The sequence below is a fragment of the Chiloscyllium plagiosum genome, unplaced genomic scaffold, assembly GCF_037043375.1.
Source record: "Chiloscyllium plagiosum isolate Xiang-an unplaced genomic scaffold, Cpla_swu_hap1 HiC_scaffold_1, whole genome shotgun sequence".
NCBI lineage: Eukaryota > Metazoa > Chordata > Chondrichthyes > Orectolobiformes > Hemiscylliidae > Chiloscyllium > Chiloscyllium plagiosum.
Window position 1 is genome coordinate 62,715,399 of NW_028270139.1, and position 19,439 is coordinate 62,734,837.

General features: G+C 40.6%; 1 pseudogene; it reads left to right on the forward strand.

The window, feature by feature from the left end:
* Positions 1-590: 590 nt before the first annotated feature.
* Positions 591-19,439, forward strand: part of LOC148152130 (NADH dehydrogenase [ubiquinone] iron-sulfur protein 7, mitochondrial pseudogene) — a 163,841-nt pseudogene continuing 144,992 nt past the window's right edge.

The window sequence follows — 19,439 nt, forward strand, 5'->3', positions numbered from 1 at the left end:
TCTGTGAAACGTAGACTGGGTGACTGTTTCATTCTGCAATATAGAGGCCCCTTGGATACTGAGGAGAGAGAAGGTAACTGGACAGGTGTTATACCTTCTGCAGTTGCAAGGCAAGGTGCCATTGGGGCAGGGGTGGGGGGGAGGTTTTGGGAGTGAAGGAAGAGTAGACCAGGGCATTGGCAATTCTTTCAGTTTTTATTTAGTTCTGAATGAATATTGTGTGCTGTATCAGGCTGAAATATTGATTTTCATCAACTTCACTGAAGCAACTTTAAAAAGCATGTAGCCACTCAAGTCAGATTGTTCATCAGAGAAATTATAGTAAGCACAGGAACTGGAAATTTTGGATCACCACAAAAGTAAGAATGTTGTGCAAAACTGATAAAATCGGGTAAGCAGTGCCAAGCATGTGTAAGTTTTATGATTCTGAAATTAGTCAAGTCCCTTGAGGAATATAAAAGAAGTAGGTAAGAACTTAAACAATAAATCAGGTGGGCTGAAAGGGCAGTGAAGTGTCCTTAGCAAGTAGGATTAAGGAGAACCCCAAGGCATTGTGTATGTACATTGCGAGAAAGGAGGTAGCTCAGGAAATGGTAGGCCCAATCAAAGACAAAGGAGGGAATTTATGCAAAGGAGAGAAAGTGGGAGAGGTTCTCACTGAGCACTTTGCATCAGTATTCAACAAGGAGAAGGATATGAATGATGGTGAAATTAAGGAGAGGTATGTTGAAATTCAAGGCCTTGTCGCTACTAAGAAGGAAGATATGTTGAGTGCTAAAAACATTATGGTAGGTAAGTCACAGGGACTAGCAGAACAGACTCAATAGACTGAATGACCTAATTATGCCCCTACGTCTTATGATGTGATAGGCTGTATCTCAAGTCACTGGAGGAGGCCAGGGAAGAGATAACTGGAATGTTAAGAGATTTTTGTCTCCTCTTTAGCCACAGGCGATGTCCCAGAAGACTGGAGAAGAGCCAGTTTTTGTTTAAGAAAGGAACAGAGATAATTTTGTGAATGAATGAAAAAAAGAATTAATGTTCCATTATACCTCCAGAAAGCTTTATGTTCATTCATTCATGGGATGTGGGCATTCATGCAGATGTATTCTAACATTATTTAACTACTGCTGTTCAACTAAAACAAAAACTGATAGCCTTATACCTTACATACATCAATCACATCAGACATTAACTTACACTACAGTATTTATAATAATTTATAAATATTTCTGTCTGAAACACTTGGGACATTGTTGAACAAACAGACTTTATATCAGCACTTCCCTGTGCTGTGACTTTTAGCCTCCCCTAAGCAAGAAAGTTTACACTAATACAATTATCTTTCAATAATGTAGGGCAAAATTTTTAAACCTCATTTCCAGCACTGCAGCACAAGCAGGGATTAATGTATCTCACTGTGGTGAGTAATTTATTCTATTATTAACAATGACCACTTCACCAGTTTGTCCAAAAATGAGTTTGGTTTATGCTGAATGTAACAAGTTAGGATGAAAACTCTCTGCTGGTTGGAGTCATATCCGGCACATCAGAAGATGATTGTAGATTTGGAGGTCAGCCATCCTAGCTCCAGGACATCTCTGCAGGAGTTTCTCAGGGTAGTGTCCTTGGCTCATTCCCTTACTGTTGCTGGATTAAAATCCTGGAATTCCCTCCCTAAAGGCATTGTGGGTCAATCTATAGCACATGGATTGCAGCCGTTCAAGAAGACAGCTCTCCATCACCTTCTCAAGGGCAACTACACCATTTTATTTCCTTCCTCCTGCAGCTGCGGTAGTGGAGAGAGGTTGCAGGGGGCTGTTGAGTGGCAGATCCAGTCCGGTCCTCATGGCCATGGCAGTTGCAGCCTCAGCAACAGCTCCAGTGTCAATGAATTCAGGTCTGTTCTTTTCTGCTGGTGTTTTGGAGGCATTTGCCAAGGGAGCAGAGTGAATTATCCCTCGGTCATCTGGACTTAATTTGGTTGGTCCCACATCCCTTGGAAGTTGAGATGGATAATAGCCCTCAAGAGCTGGGATAGTCTCTAGGCTATGGCAATGATGAGGTGGCTTTGGCAGAGGCAATACTCTGGATGTGGTCAGCATCGGCGGGGACAATGTCATTGTACTTCCTCCTTGTTGTTGCAGCCTCACGAGTGAGGTGGCACGTCCTAGCTACTTAAGAAATAAGGAAGCCATGATGGAATGAAAAATAAGGTTTGTCTTAACTTTGTGTGAATTATATCTTTTTGTCATTGAATCCCCACTGTGGGGAAGCAGGCCCACAAGTCTACACCAATCCTCCGAAAAGCATCCTACCCAGACCCTGTCCCCTACCCTATTCCCTATAATCCTACATTTTCCATGGCCAATCCAACTAACTTGCACATCTTTGGACTGTGGGAGGAAACTAGAGCACCCAAAGGAAACCCACACAGTAACAGGGAGAAGGTGTAAACTCCCACAGACAGTCGCTCGAGGGTGGAATCGAATCCTGGCACCTGCCACTGTGAGGCAGCAGTGGTAACCACTGAACCACCTTGCCGCTCTAATTTTTTTATAATTTATGTAATTAAAATGGTGCCAGGTTATGATGATTTTGTACACATTTTATTAAATTTTCACAAATACAAGTAACAATAAATTACTATAACTAGGGATGTACAATAAATGCTGGCATAGCCAGCAACACACATTTCCAATGGATGAATGGTGGAAGAGGTCCCGACAAGTATAATGTCAGGATTTGGAGGAGATCCATCCTTCCTGATTTCCCAAACACAAGATAATCGCTTTGCTCTCCCCCACCTTCAATTTAAAATTGGAGCAATAACCTCTGCAACGAATTAAATTTTAATTATATGACATTATTGGAGAGGGCTGCTAATGCATTTTGAAAGACTTCTATGCTGCATTTTTGGAGTGATAAACTGCAAATAAATTATTTCTCCAAACTCAAAGCTTAGTTCAACATTTCTCTCAACAATGTGCTGCCTTCAAAGGCATCATTATAGCATCAATTTAGTTTACTGAATCTTGTTTCAATATATACAGCCTCGTATATTGTTATGTGGAATTACTTTTTCCTTTGTGATGTACATTCTGTGTAGTATGCTCACAATGCAACTTGCATAACTCACACATTGGACTAATATTTTAAAACTTCACTAGGGATTATGGGTTGAGAAGTGGTAGATGGAGTCTAATTTAGATAAATGCAAGGCATTTCATTTTAGTAAAACGAACCATGGCAGGATTTACACAGTTAGCGGTAGGGCCCTGGGGAATGTTGTAGAACAGGGCGTATTAGGTACGTAGGTACATAGTTCACTGAATGTCGGAGAAGAGAGAATGAGGTACGAGATATTAGACTAGAATGGATCGAGGTTAGTTTCGAACAGGTGTTATCAATTCTAGAAGGAATAAAAGTAGACAAGTCCCTGGGCCGGATGGGATTTATCCAAGGATTCTCTGGAGAGCTAGGAAGGAGATAGCAGAGTCTTTGGCTTTGATATTTGAGTCGTCATTGTCTAGTTTTAGTATTAGAGGACTGGAGGATTGCAAATGTTGTGCCCTTGTTCAAGAAGGGCAGTAAAGATGACCCAGGTAATTATAGACTAATGAGCCTTACTTCTGTTGTAGGAAAGGTTTTGGAAAGGACTATAACAGATAAGATTTATAATCATCTAGCAAGCAACAATTTGATTTCAGATAGTCAACATGGTTTTGTCAAGGGCAGGTTGTGTCTCACAAACCTCATTGAGTTTTTTGAGAAGGTGATCAAGCATTTAGATGAGGGTAGGGCAGTTGACGTGGTGTACATGGACTTCAGTAAAGCCTTTGATAAGGTTCCACATGGTAGGCTGTTGGAGAAAATGCAGAGGCATGGGATTGAGGGTAATTTAGCAGTGTGGATTAGAGAGTGGCTTTCTGAAAGAAGGCAGCGAGTGGTAGTTGACGGAAAATATTCAGCCTGGTGTGCCACAAGGATCTGTTTTGGGACCACTGCTATTTGTCATTTTTATAAATGACTTAGACGCAGGTATAGGTGGATGGATTAGTAAATTTGCAGACGACACTGAAGTCGATGGAGTAGTAGACAGTGTGGAAAAATGTTACAGGTTGCAGGGGGACTTGGATAAACTGCAGAATTGGGCTGAGAGGTGGCAAATGAAGTTCAATGCAGCTAAATGTGAGGTGATGCACTTTGGGAAGAATAACAAGAAGGCAGAGTACTGGGTCGATGGAAAGGTTCTTGGTAGTGTGGATGTGAAGAGGGATCTTGGAGTCCATGTACATAGATCCCTGAAAGTTGCCACCCAGATGGATAGTGCTGTTAAGAAGGCATACGGTGTGTTCAGTTTCATTCGTAGAGGGATTGAGTTCCGGAGCCATAATATCATGCTGCAACTATACAAAACACTGGTGCGGCCACACTTGGATTATTGTGTACAGTACTGGTCCCCTATTTAGGAAAGGATGTGGAAGCATTGAAATAGGTGTAGAGGAGATTTACCAGGATGTTGCTTGGTTTGGAGGGAAGATCTTATGAGGAAAGGCTGACAGACTTGAACCTGTTCTCATTGGCAAGAAGAAGGCTAAGAGAGGATTTGATAGAGACATACAAGATGATCAGAGGATTACATAGGGTAGACAGTGAAAGTCTTCTTCCTAGGATGATGATGTCAGCATGTATGAGGGGCATATCTGCAAATTGAGGGGTGATAGATTTAAGACAGATGTCAGAAACAGGTTCTTTACGTAGAGAGTGGTAAAGGCATGGAATGCCCTACCTGTTAAACTCAGCCACCTTAGAGCGATTTAAACAATCCTTAGATAAGCACATGGATGATTTGGGGATAATGTAGGGGGACGACTGAGAATAGTTCACAAGGCAGCGCAACATTGAGGGCCGAAGGGCCTGGTCTGCGCTGTATTGTTCTATGTTTGATGTTCTAAAGGTAGACAGAGTGGTTAAGCAGATATTTGGCACAATTGCCTTCATTGCTCAGACCATTGAGTATAAAAGTTGCAGTTGTACAGGACATTGGTGAGGCCACATTTGGAAGTATATAGACCAAATGAAGACAAATGAGACTAGTTTCTTTTGGGAAACTTGGTCAGCATGAATGAATTAAACCGACGGGTCTATTTCCATGCAATCGGACTCTGTGATGCTATGATAAACATATTACAGTGCTGAGATCAAAGTTGTTTTTTAAATTTGGAAGGTGATAAGTCATTTCCCTGATCTGCAGATAATAAAACTAGGAACGTAATGATACAAACCAATTATTGTTGAGAAAATGTGCCAGCAGCACTAAATACAGATATACTTCATTACCAACAGTCAGTTCGACAGTCAGTTAAATAATATGTAAGGAATATATTGCAGATGCTGCAAATCTGAAAGAGAAATAATAATTACTGAAGGTACTCCATAGGCAGCATCGGTGAAGTGCAATGGAGTTAACAATTCAGGTCGTTGGCCTTTCATCAATGCAGAGGATTATAAAAATGTGTTTTAAAGCTCCAAGAAGGATAAGAATCAACAAAAGTGGAGCTTAGGGTGGAGGACCATTAGGTCTTCATCTATACTTTCATTGTGCAAATATTTTAAAAACCACAGCAGCATCATGTGCAACCAGGCAAAAGACCATTGAGTTCTGGAAAGCAGCACATCTGTAGATTTACAATTCATCCCTTCGAACCAAGTCAAAAAATGATGCAAGAGATTTCAATGTGTATTTGGAGGAATTGTGTTGTCTTCAATAATTGTATTCATTCCGGTGTGTTCGTTCTTAAGTAAAACTGTGTAACGTTCGAACAAATAACAACAGCGAGCATTCTTTTATAATGCCTTCAAAGCAGAAAGATATTCCAAGGAGATTCAAACAATAGTCAAAGAAAATGGATACTATTTTACTAAAAAGTGAAGACAGAGATGGCTTTTAAAGAAGGCTTTTGGCTTATAAGGGTTTGAAAGCACTAATGATTTGGACAATCTGAATAACACTTCCCAATTTGTGATGTAATAAATCACCAGAAAGAAACTTGAGAGAGAATCAGAATGGCTTCAGGTCAGAAATCATGCTTCGTTTTTACAGCTGTAGGGCAGCGGGAGCGAGGAGAGGTGGTGAGCTACTGGATACACATCTCTCCACAGAAAAAATATACAAGGATGTTGCCAGGGTTGGAGGATTTGAGCTATAGGGAGAGGTGGAACAGGCTGGGGCTGTTTTCCCTGGAGCGTCGGAGCCTGAGGGGTGACCTTATAGAGGTTTGCAAAATTATGAGGGGCATGGATAGGGTAAATAGACAATCTTTTGCCTGGGGTTGGGGAGTCTAGAACTAGAGGGCATAGGTTTAGGGTGAGAGGGGAAAGATATAAAAGAGACCTAAGGAGCAATGTTTTCACACAGAGGGTGGTACGTGTATGAGCTGTCAGAGGAAATGGTGGAGGCTGATACAATTGCAACATTTAAAAGGCATTTGGATGGGTATATGAATAGGAAGGGTTTGGAGGGATATGGGCCGGGTGCTGGCAGGTGGGACTAGATTGTGTTGGGATATCTGATCGGCATGGACAGGTTGGACTGAAGGGTCTGTTTACGTTCTGTACATCTCTGACTCTATGAAAGGATCCTGGCCCTTGCCGGTGAAGACTGGGGCCGGTCCTGTCGAGATGTCAAAACTCCAAGTCCCAACAACTGCGTATGAAACATTGCTCACTGTAAATGTGTCACTAATATGTTACAACGTCTACCCCTTGATCACGACACTTCCGTTTTTGCTTCCTGACAGTACGAGTGGCATGACCATCATCTCCAAAGTCAAGAAAGTGGCACCACAAAGTCATTCCGATCTCCATCTCTGGGGAAAGAGAGCATAAATGTCACAGAAGGAGTACCAGCCTGATTGCCCCACCAGCTCTGGTACTGAAAGCTCGATGGGTACCTTATCTGGATTGAAGTCAGGAGCACCTGCTGGAGGTACATATCACTGCCACATCTCAGCACCTGGTCAAGGAAGAAATGCCCCAGGTTGCTGGCACTTGGCAGACTCTGAGACTAGGCTCCAGCTCTACCCCAGGCACAAGAGGATTCCATGATTTTGACAGTTTCACTTAATGCACAGGAAGATGCAGTAGCAGCAGGCAGGATTGTCGTGGACTCTGGGAAACCTGACACTGAGGCTGCAGGACTAAGACACACAGCTGTGTCCATGCACAGGTTGGTGGTCGCTATTGCCAGCCAGCTCCAGCTCTCTCAGAATATGCTGGATATGTGAACAGATCTGCACTTCATTGGCCTGGTGTTCAGCAAGGCAAGAGGGGTCTAGGAAACTTGATCTCACTCACAGGTGCCTTTTCTTCAAAAGGAGACAGTGTGGTGCTAGCAGGTAGCCAGTCAGAGGAGGAGCTACACATGGTCTAACTTTGGCTGTGGGCTCGGATCTCTGTGAGGCTTTTACTGCAATGTTGAAGGTACAGAACCCAACTATTCTTAACGTGACATGATGAGTCATGGTCTAAGGTGTGATGTGAGAAGTTGCTGCATGATAGGCAGGCTAGGAGTAAATGATAGGAGTAAACAATCACTCCAGATAGTCAAATATTGCTATTACATCACAGGCATTAATGGAATTTATTCATTATCTTGCACAATATGGTTAGGAGTGCTGGGGCAAGGATTTGGACCTCAGACAGTACATTACTGCTTAAGGTTCATGAAGCATGTTGGTGAAGTTTCAGTGTCAAGCTGACTGTGCAGAAGTACTGTTCGTTGAGGGACCTCACATCACTTGAAATTGAAGCCTCTTCCCTCACAGAATGAAGTGATTGCAACTTTCCTGAAGTACTCTCTCCCTTCCATGTTCTGATTTGCAGTAACTTTGGAGTGTTCTTTGTATCTTCAATAGCAAAGAATGATGCAAATTACTGCTTTCTCCCTAGTTCCTATTATTAATTTTTCACAATCACATTTCATTAGACCAAAATTCACTTTATTATTTCCTTTTTAAATATGCATAGAAATTCTCACTATTTGTTTTTATATTTCGAGATAGCTTTTTCACAAATGCTTACTTTCCCACACTTATTAATCCATTAGTCAATCTTTGCATTTTTAAAATATTCTGTTCAATCTTTTGACCTGATGGCAGTATCCTAGAGCTGAAAGTGTGTTGCTGGAAAAGCACAGCAGGTCAGGCAGCATCCAAGGAACAGGAGAATCGACGTTTCGGGCATAAGCCCTTCTTCAGGAATGAGGAAAGTATGTCCAGCAGTCTAACATAAAAGGTAGGGAGGAGGGGCTTGGGGGAGAGGCGTTGGAAATGCGATAGGTGGAAGGAGGTCAAGGTGAGGGTGATAGGCTGGAGTGGGGTGGGGGCGGAGAGGTCAGGAAGAAGATTGCAGGTTAGGAAGGCGGTGCTGAGTTCAAGAGATTTGACTGAGACAAGGTGGGGGGAGGGGAAATGAGGAAACTGGAGAAATCTGAGTTCATCCCTTGTGGTTGGAGAGTTCCTAGGTGGAAGATGAGGCGCTCTTCCTCCAACCATAGCAACATGATGTGTATGTGAGAGTGTGTGTATGTGTGTGTCTGTGTGTGTGTGTGTAGGAATATCTGTGTGTGTGTGTAGTGCAATGATGATCACCTGTAATGTGACATGTACTCAAGGTCCCGGTTGAGGCTCTCCCTATGGGTACCAAACTTAGCTATCAGCCTTTGCTCAGCCACTTTCCTCTGCTGCCTGTCCCGAAGTCCACCTTGGAGTCCTTGAAGGGCCTCACCCGGGACCTTGGGTTCATGTCACATTACAGGTGCTCACATTGCACTACACACACACACAGATATTCCTACACACACACACTTTCACATACACATGGACACAGGTACACACAGATGCGCACACAGACACACACACTCCCACACTGACACATGCACCCCCTCACAGACTTAAGACACTCTGCACTCACTACACACACACACTTTCTCACACTCACAACCCCCACCCCAGACAGACAGACACACATAGACAGACAAAGACCCACATGCACACATATATTTTATGTGGTGAATTTGTACTTGCAGAGTTACATTGCACTTTGCTCAAAAACTGCATACATTCATGTAGAACTCTGAGCTCAAAAACTGCATGAATTTATGTAAAACTCTGTTATCTCACTTTTTAGATTGGAATCAATCTAAACATCAGGTCATAGACAGAGAACACAGGGGACTAACACCTTCAACATATTGTCTAGCTATCACCATTGTTAACAGCTAACCCGAGAATGCAACTTTAAAAAAAAGGGTTTTGTGATTTACACATGAAAGAAGTGAAACTATTTTGTATTCTAACAGATGAAAGGCTTAACAGACAATCAATTTTTCAATGTATAATTTCAGTTACATCACACTGCAAATTTTTGCTATAAATTCTGTGTTACGATCGAGCCCTCCACAATCACCTGATGAAGGAGCGTCGCTCCGAAAGCTAGTGTGCTTCCAATTAAATCTGTTGGACTATAACCTGGTGTTGTGTGAGTTTTAACTTTGTACACCCCAGTCCAACACTAGCATCTCCAAATCATAACACAACAAAACCTGGATAATATCCAGGCTTGGGCTGAAAAGTGGCAAGTAGCATTCATGCCACACAAATGTCAAGCAATGGTCTTCTGTGAAAGAGACAACCTAAGTCCTTGATATTCATTTGGTTTATATTATTGCATATCCCACTATCAATATCCTAGGGGTAACCAGTGTTGTCTGGAACAGGGTGTCTCTTAAGACCCCGCAGACTCTTCAAACAGTGTACACAATATTAATTTACCCAGGCACTTTAGCATGTATCAGGAAAGGACTACACAACACAAGTCTGTAGTCAGTAAAACAGGTTGTAACTTTGTTAGAAGACAATAAAGCTTAAGAATTAAATTTTACACTTTTAACAACTCCATTGCTAACTACCTGATTCTTTAGAAACTTGAAATACTTCCCAGATATTCGCATCTTTGCTGGTCTGTCAAATTGTCCAGCCTGTTCCTCTCTTCATGGATTGATTCTCTCTGTGGTTGGAGGGTGAGATGCTCTGGGCCTGATTACCTCTAGGAAGGCTGGAGAGTACACGGTTACCCTGAGTCTTGGTGGCATGCATTCTCATACCCTCCTGGTTACCTTCCAGAACTTTCCAAGGACTTGATCAATCAGAGGTATCAAATTACTTGGCTGTATCATCTTGAAATTCTGCTAATGGCTCTGGATGGCTTGCTAAACAGTGACCCCTTTGATGTGTCAGCTCTTAGGGCTGGCAGTCTGGTTTTATGTCTTCCTGGGGCACGTCAGCCCCATGCATTTAGTGTTATCTTTTGTCAGGAAGAGTTAAATTGCCCTTTCTCACTTCTTTATGTGTTCTGATGCCTCTCTGGTTGCACTTGGATCTTGCAAGGACTTCCAGGCAGAATTGTCTCTTGTGTCTGTCTTGGTTCAGGCAATCCCAGTATACTTTGCTTTTGGCCAGTTTTGATGCCCTCGTTATTTCAGTTGTTGTGCCTATATTTCTGGCCTCCGCTCTTAACAATTTTTATTTCACTTGAGCAGTTGCAGGCTGCTACACCATTGACCATAAACTCAACTGGACTCGCTATATAAATTCAGTGACTAGAAGAGCCGGTTAGAGATTAGAATATTGAGGCAAGTATCTCACCTCCTGAATCCCCAAAGCCTGTCCATCATCTATAAGGCACAAGTCAGGAGTGTTATGGAATACTTCTCATTGGCCTAGATGGATGCAGCTCCAAGAATAATCAAGAAGCCTGACACCATTCGGGACAAAACATCCCACTTGATTGGCACCACATCCACAAGCATCCACTTCACTCACTGCTGACCCTCAGTTGCAGTAGTCTGTAATTATCTACAAGATCTACATATAACCAATATATTGTCTTATTATCTTCATACTTTGTCCCAAAAGGTTGAGCACATTGCTACGATCATATTGAATGGCAAAGCAGGCTTGATGGACCAAATGTTTACTCCAATCTCATGTTCTTAGGCTTAAGGGAAATAAAGATCTAAAAGATTTGGATATGATACAATCTTCCAGAACTTTAATTGATTCAATAATATGATGAAAGATTGACATAACAATCGAGAGCAGCGGAACAGTAATTGGATAGTGTAATAACTGTGCTCTGTGCACATTACATGCTTTAGTAATGTGCTTCTGAGACTAATGCAAACTAACTGTCTCCTGTTTTTTTCTTAAATTTAGACATACAGCCATATCAGAGTAACAATGACTCAGAGAAAATTTTAACTTCATTTGCCTTGCTGTTCTCCTTTAGGACATGGTGGTATGATTAATTGTAGAATCCCATAAATTCCTCTCCATAAGTATGAGATGAGTCAAGCTTGTTCTGCAGGGCATTATGTTTAAAAAAATTTCCATTTCAACCCTTAAAACATCTTTGTCACAGAATCACTACTGACAGTTTTGCCCAGTCTAAGAAATTTTGCCAAAATACTGCCAAGTTATTTTAATCCATACGTTTAAACCATTTTCTCCATGTTCAAGTCTTGTGTTCCCGAATCAGCCTGTCTGTCTGTGTCTTTTTCAATCTCTTTACTGTTTTGCAAAACTTCATTTGTGTTGTCAGGGAACAACACTGGGAACAAATGTGAAGTACATATGGATCATTTTTATTTTGCCCTATTACTGTTAAGTAAAAAATGCCTCTCTGGATTATTGTCCTGAATATATGGTTCAGAAATCATTCAGCTTATTATTGCTTGTGTTATAAGTGCTTCAGTCAAAAGTGTCAAACATGGACTCACTTAATAGGTTTTTCAAAGAGACAGCACAAGCATGCTGGGGCTGAATAGATTTCTTATGCATTTTATGTGGAAACAACTTGACACTAGAGTCTGTTAATCTGATCTTTTTCAAATTGATAAATTACGCTGAAAAACTTTCCTTTCTGGAATACACAAATTGAAGAATGAAGTATGTTCTTAATCAGCAATACAACTGGTGCAGTGACGATGCCTACTGAGCAAGGTTGGGAATGAATGATGCAAAAAAGGTAAATAATTTTAGTCAATACAGTAGGTTTACCCTAACATGTGAAGTAGACATAGAGCGTTTGTCCTCCTGTATTCTTGGATCTAGGTCAACTCCAATGCTTGAATCTACAGAACCAAAAAATTTAATGTGAGACACACATTGTATTTTCAATTTGTTGAAGGCAAGACTGTCACAAAGTATTGCTCCATTAAGAGGCAAAAATTTTGATTGTGCTCTTCTTCCATCTTGTCAACAACGTCCATTGCATCTTAACGTAAATCCATCCTAGCACCTCTACACTGATTTGCTCCATGTGCATTTTGACTGAGATACTGCCTGACTGATAATCCAAAAGCAATCTATGAAATATCTTAATACCTTCCAAATGGTTTCCAGAATGCTGTCAACTCCTGTTCTACACCAGATGTATTGTTTTATATACTTAAAGGACACTGATGGTACATTTATGTATCTTCTGGTGACACAAATGTCAACAATTTCAAGACGACACATCCACAGACCAATGCTTCTGGCATTATGCAAGACCATAATTAAAGGTTGGCCTGATGTCTTATAAGAAATCCAAGAGTCCTTAAGATCAACATGGGTCTACTGAGATTAATTAAGAGAAATCAAAGGCATAATATTCATGGGTGAAACAGAGTTGAAAATCTGAATCATTTTGATACAATTGAACCAGGATTACATTGTTATTGAAAGCACTAGGTCAGGAGAAAGAAACCATCATTACAATATGATCCAACTATTAATTTTTAAAAGATTATGTGGACCCACACACATCTCTCTCTCTCTCTCTCTCTCTCTATATATATATATATATATAAAAGAGAGAGAGAAACAGATATATAATATATAATGGACACTTTGCAAAAGAGAAAACATTGAGTGGAGCAACAAATGTATCCTTAAGGAGCAGGAGACAAGAACAGGTAATTATAGGCTAGTTATCTTAACATCTATCATTGGGAAAAAAGTCTATTGTAGAGAATGTAAAAGCCAAATATTCAGAAATATATAATAAGATAAAGCAGAGTCAGATGGCTTTAAGAAAGGAAAATCATGCCTGACAAATTTACTAGAGTTCTTTGAGGAGATAACCAAGAAGGCTAAATAAAGTGGAAACTGTGGATATAATATATTTGGATTTTCAGAAGACATTTGATAAGGTGCTACACATTAGGCTAATTAATAAGTAAGTGCCCATGTTTGGAGGTCATATATTTGCATTGACAGAGGACTGGCTAACTAACTGAAGATAGAGAGTTAGGATGGGGGAGGGGGTATTTTTAAGATGTCAAACTATAACTAGTAGTGTGCCATACAGGTTGATGCTGGAGTCACTATTATTTGTAACACATATTTATGACTTAAGTCTGCAGATGACATAAAGGTGAGTGGGAAGGCAAATGGTGATGATGACGCAAAGAGACTGCAGAAGAATATAAGCAGTTTAAGCAAGTATTAAAATCCTGACAGATGGAATATAACATGGGAAAATGTAAGGTTATGCACTTTGGCAGGAAGACTAGAGGAGCTGAATATTACTTAAATGCAGAAAGGCTTCAGAAAACGACAGAACAGATTAATTTAGACTGCCTGTCCATAAATCACAAGATGTTAGCAACCAATTTCAGCAGGAAATGGGGAGGCAGATGGAATGTTGAGCTTTGTTTCAAAGAGACTGGTGTATAAATGTAGAGAGGTTTTGCAGAAACTAGATGAGGCACTAATGCGACTGCAGCTGGACTGTTCTGGATAGTTTTAGTGCCTTTAACTAAGGAAAGATATACTGGCATTGGAGGCAGCCTTGGGAAGGTGCACCCAGCTGATTCTAGGTGTGGAGAGACTTTCTTAAGAGTTATAGAGCCTTTATTGGGCAGCATAGTGGCTCAGGGGTTAGCCCTGCTCCCTCACAGTGCAGGGACCCAGGTTTGATTCCACCCTAAGGTGACTGTCTGTGTGGAGTTCGTACATTCTCCTTGTGTCTGGGTGGATTTCTTCTAGATTCGCAGGTTCCCTCCAGGTGCTCTAGTTTCCTTCCACAGTCCAAAGACGTGCAGATTAGGTGGATTGGCCATGAGAAATGTAGAGTTTCATGGATAGGGTAGGTAGGTGTGTGTGTGGGGTGGTGGTGGGGGGGGGGGGTGGTGGTGGTGGGGAGCTCTTTAGAGCATTAGTGTGGACTCTTATTGAAACATACAAGATTTTTAGGGGACCTAACAGGTAGATGTGGAAATGTTGTTTCTCCTTGTGGGGCGCGTAGGACCAGGGAGCAAAAAAGTCTCAGAACAAGGGAGTGCACATTTAAATTAACAATGAGAATGAATTTCTTCTGTCAGAGGATAGTGAATCTGTCAGTATTTTATCTTACCACACAGCACTGTTGAGGCTGTATTGTTAAGAACATTCAAGGAGACAATGGAGACTGCAGATGCTGGATAGTCAGAGTAGAAACAACGTGGCCCTGAAAAAGGAACAGTAAGTCAGGCAGCATCCGAGGTGCAAGAAAGTCAACGTTTCAGAAGGGTCCTGCCTGAAATGTCAATTCTCTTACTCCTCGGATGTTGCCAAACCTGCTGTGCCTTTCTCAGTGTCATGCTTTATCACCCTTAAAAATGTTAAGGTCAAGACAGACAGATTTTTTAATCAGGCAGAAGTGAGTACTACAGATGCTGGAGATTAGGGTCTAGATTAGAGTGGTGCTGGAAAAGCACAGAAGGTAAGGCAGCATCCGAGGAGCAGGAAAAGCCCTTCCTGATGAAAGGCATTTGCCCGAAATGTCAATTTTCCTGCTCCTCAGAAGCTGCCTGACCTGCTATGCTTTTCCAGCACCACTCTAATCTTGTCTTAGATTTTTAAATCAGAAAGGCCATAAAGTGGAGTTGAGGATTATGAGTCAGCCATGATCTAATTGAATTGCCAAGCAGACCCAATGGCCTGAATGGCCTGGTTCCGCTCCCAAATACTATGGCCTTGTGGTCTAAACATAGCAACTGTAACTCTTCTATTCACGAATGGAGCAGGACAGAAAACAGGAGACTATATGTTATATTTGAATGGTGAGTTTGTACTTGAAGAATAGAAGGAAAGTCATAAATCTGCTGTTTGGATGTCGAGTGTTTGATTAGAACTTTTGAGCTTTGCTCTTTCTGATCAGTGGGGATACTGTGTACACTATATTACTTTGGACATTAGATAGATGCTCCACACCAACCAACAGTGCTTCTCAATTTCAAGGACTTCCACCTTAACAATGTATGGTGTATACCCGAACTTCGTACATCTGTGTACAAGACTCCCAGCCAGCTGCCATAATGTTTTAGTCCTGCATTAATAAATCCTTGTTTATCTCTTTGCATCCAGAAGGAGAGTTATTATCCCATTGCACAGAGACATGGGACTCCGACTTTAACGGTAGCTTTTAGAAAACCAAGGAATGGAGATTAGTAATAACTGATGACACTTAACTGCAATATGCCATAATGTGTGAGCTCTTGACCATCAAACTAGTCTTCTGGCTCAGAAGGTTGTGATTTCATGTTCCATTCCAGGGCTGGGGTAAAAGAGATGATCTTCCTATGGAGCACTGAGGAAGTGCTGCATTATCTGAGGCAGTTTTTCAATGAGATGATAAACTGAGGGCTCCCTCTGCCCTGCAAAGTAGATGTAAAAGATCTGATGGCAATATCTCCACAATGTGCAAGCAAGTTATTCCAGATATTTTGGTCAATATTTATTTCTTAGTTAACATCACAGGAAAACAGATTATCTTGTCATGATCACATTGCTGTTTACAGAGGCCGTATTGTGTGTAAAGATTGGCTCAAGTTAAAGGTCAAGTTGCCATAGTTTTAGTGGAGAGAGAAACAACTAGTGGTGGTTTAACTTGTAGGTCACCACACCTTAGGCAAGTGAGACATTTGAGAAGGTAGGTCCTTCATAATAATTGCAGCCAGTGCAGGAATTGAACCCGTGCTATTGATATCATTCTATATTGCAAACCAACTGAGTTTCCAGCCAATTGAGTTAAGTGACTCCAAATTGCTGTAGTCCTTACATAATAATAATAATTTCTCTTCAATGCCTGTAAAACATTTTGCAATATCCTGCAGTCGGGAAATGTGTTGTATGAATGCAAATCTTTCCTTTCTTTGATCAACAGGCTGAGAAAGGAAGGGAAAGTAAATTATGTGGATGTGAGGAGTCATTGATGTACTCTGAGATGGATAGGCTTTTGATGAAATTCATGCATTGAAGAAATGGTTGGAATGCATTTCTTGAGGGTGACTCAAGGGAAAGGCATGACATTTTGAGGAGATATATGCTACAAAAGGTTTGGGAAAGGCAGAATGTGGAGGTTTGGGGTTGAATAATCACCACCTACCTTTCCTGCCCTCTCGGCTTATTGAATCATTTTCTGCATCCAGAAGCATGCTCACTCCGTTTCCTGATCAGTTGTCTCACTTTTTGGTGTTCTCAACTGCTTTCTTTGTCCATTTATTTGGGAAAACTCTATTCCTTCAGGTCTCCACAATCCCCATCATCACTTCACATGGGTGTCACTGCACTCGGTCTATTTTGACACTACAGATTTTAATATGACTTTTCTTTCTCTTTAATTGCCAATCTCAAACTCCTTATTTGAGGAGTTGCACGTTTGGAGTGTTCTTTTAAACGATGGAATTGAAATTAACTGATTGGCCACCGCTATATCAGATGATAATGTAGTGGCTGGGTTAAAAAGCCAATGACTCACACATTGCACTGATGTCATTACCTCTGGCAAATGACCAGAGCCCAGTTCCTGTGCATCATGAGCTCAACATCAAGTCCTTGTTGTCAAGTTCAATTAAGAGTGCTGTTTTATTTCTTATTTAAGTAAATATCAAATGTAGCTTAAATTCAGCATCAATACCAGTTAGATATTGATGCTTAGTCCAAGGCCTGGTGCTTTCATAGCCAGTGATAAGGCATTCATGCTTACCAAAGCTTCACTTTGATATGCTTAATTATAGCCATTAAGTATGTTTTATGTTCATATTATACATTAAGATCACTATGTTATTGCATGATATCATTAAGCTTAGGTAATCTCTTCAATATGCTGTTTCTTATCATTCCAGTATTCAGACATAACACCACAATTCATTTCTGGTTTTTGTCAACGAAGGTAGTAATTATCAAGAAGCATTGTGAGCAATGCCAATTTGCAAAATGTACCCTTTTAAATCTGAAGTAATCACCATGACAGGACTTTTCCTCTTGCGGGATATCTGCTGAATTCAGATGAAGCAAATGTCAGGTCACAATACCTGGATATTTTTATTAATGCAGCAATGGTGCTTAGGGGAGATATCTTGACTCACCTGAAATTTTGTCTTTAAAATTTTTTGAGAAACAATATTGTCCTCAATGCAGAAAAACACAGCATAATAAAAAGTGATTAACTGCTCATCTGGAAAACAAACTGATTCAATTATTGTTGGCAGATACATGCGTCAGCAACATTGAGGAGAAAAGGCCATCTGATCCATTGGAGTTTATCCCTTAAGTACCCTAACCATTCCATTAATAATATTCAATTATATTTTGCATATCCATTAGGTAGCGTGCAATTTTAGTTCTCCACTTTGTTGTAATGCTGGTGTCTCTGTGCTCAAACTACAACACTTTTCAATGAAGCTCAACATGGAGCTCTTCAAGGAAGAGCAGTGTATCATCTTTTGATGATGTACTTTATAGCCTTTGGAAATCAACATTGAGTTTAATAATTTCAGATCATAACTATTATCTGTATTATTGTTTTTATCTTCTTCATTTTTTCTTTTGTTCTAAATAGCATTTTTTATATTTTGCTATTCACCCCTCACCGAGCCTTATCTTTAGCATCTTTACTTATCTTATCAACATTCCCTTTTGTCTTGCACTCTAGTCCTCCTTGTCTGACAAGACTCAAACTTTTAGCAAATATGAGATATTTATATCCTCCAGAATATCTATAAGACAGACAGGAGGACCAATTGATGCCAGGCCCACTGGGTAGAGTGGAAATTGCATCCGTACATGAAAGCTTGCCAGACCATTGCAAGATGGAAGCACATTCTAAAGATTTCTAAAACTGCTACGTGTTTGGTCTGGTGATCAATATGTAAGGAGATCCCTGGATTACCTATGGCTTGGGTTATGACTTAATGCCCACCATGGCTATAGGAACTACATTTAGAGAGCTTGTAGGCTACATGTACACTGTGGAACTGGGTATGTTCTCATAGCAAGAAACTCTCATCTCCTGTGCAGGTCACTTCTACTTGGAACCTTGAAATGGAAAAGTTGGCTGCTCACCTCATTGGAGTCAACCTTTTTCCCTTCCCACCCCGAGGAAATGCTCCTGAAGGCAGGAATGCATTGGAAAGTCTTATGCCCTGCCTGCAAAAGGCTGTTTGAGAATCTGTATTGCCCTCCATTAGATTTTCTCTTTTGTTCCTCACCCCTGCTCTTCCACTACCTCTTTAAACCTCTTGCATCTCTAACTTAGTCAATTCTGTCTAAAGATTATTAATCCACAATGCTAACTTTGCTTCTGTCTCCACAAATGCAGCCAAAGCTGCTAATGATTTTCAGCATTTTAAGTATTTATTTCCAATTTCCAGCATCTGCAGTATTTTGCTCTTGTATCATTTAAATGAGGATGTTTTCTCAAATTCGAACTTCATTTGCCATCTGCACATCTAAAGATTTTCAATTCTTGCTCCTACACTTTTCCTTCCAAAAGCAGGGCAAGCTATGCGTGGGATCACAAATGGATAATAGTACAGCCCAATCAGTCCCTTTTATCAGAAGTCCTTTTGTATTTCCCCTTTTTATTACATGAGGAAACTCAAGAATGTTATAGTTACTGATCTAAGATTGATAGCCACAATAAAGTCATAGTCTTCACTGTGCTAATTCATATAAACCTGTTTTTAATTAGAATATTGAAAAAAAGATACATTTTGCGGAAATTTTTTATCTTGAACTTATGACAATTCATAAGTTCCAAAGTAAAGTAAAACAACATGTACATTGTATGAGACAAGATCATAGATTTGTTTTCCCTTTACTTTGGTACTTGTTATGAATTGCCCAGATTAGTGCAAGATGGAAAGCTTCAACAAAATGTATCATTTTGAAATATTTTGACCTGTTGCACATGATACACCTTCAATCTGTCCTAACTCTGCATTCATGGATATCAATGAGAGTCCATGATATTCAAGGAGTTTACTGAGGGGTTATTGAATGCTGGGAAAGTTGGATTGGCCTTGACACGAGTTTGTCAACTCATGTCCAGGCTGATGTTCATTTTCT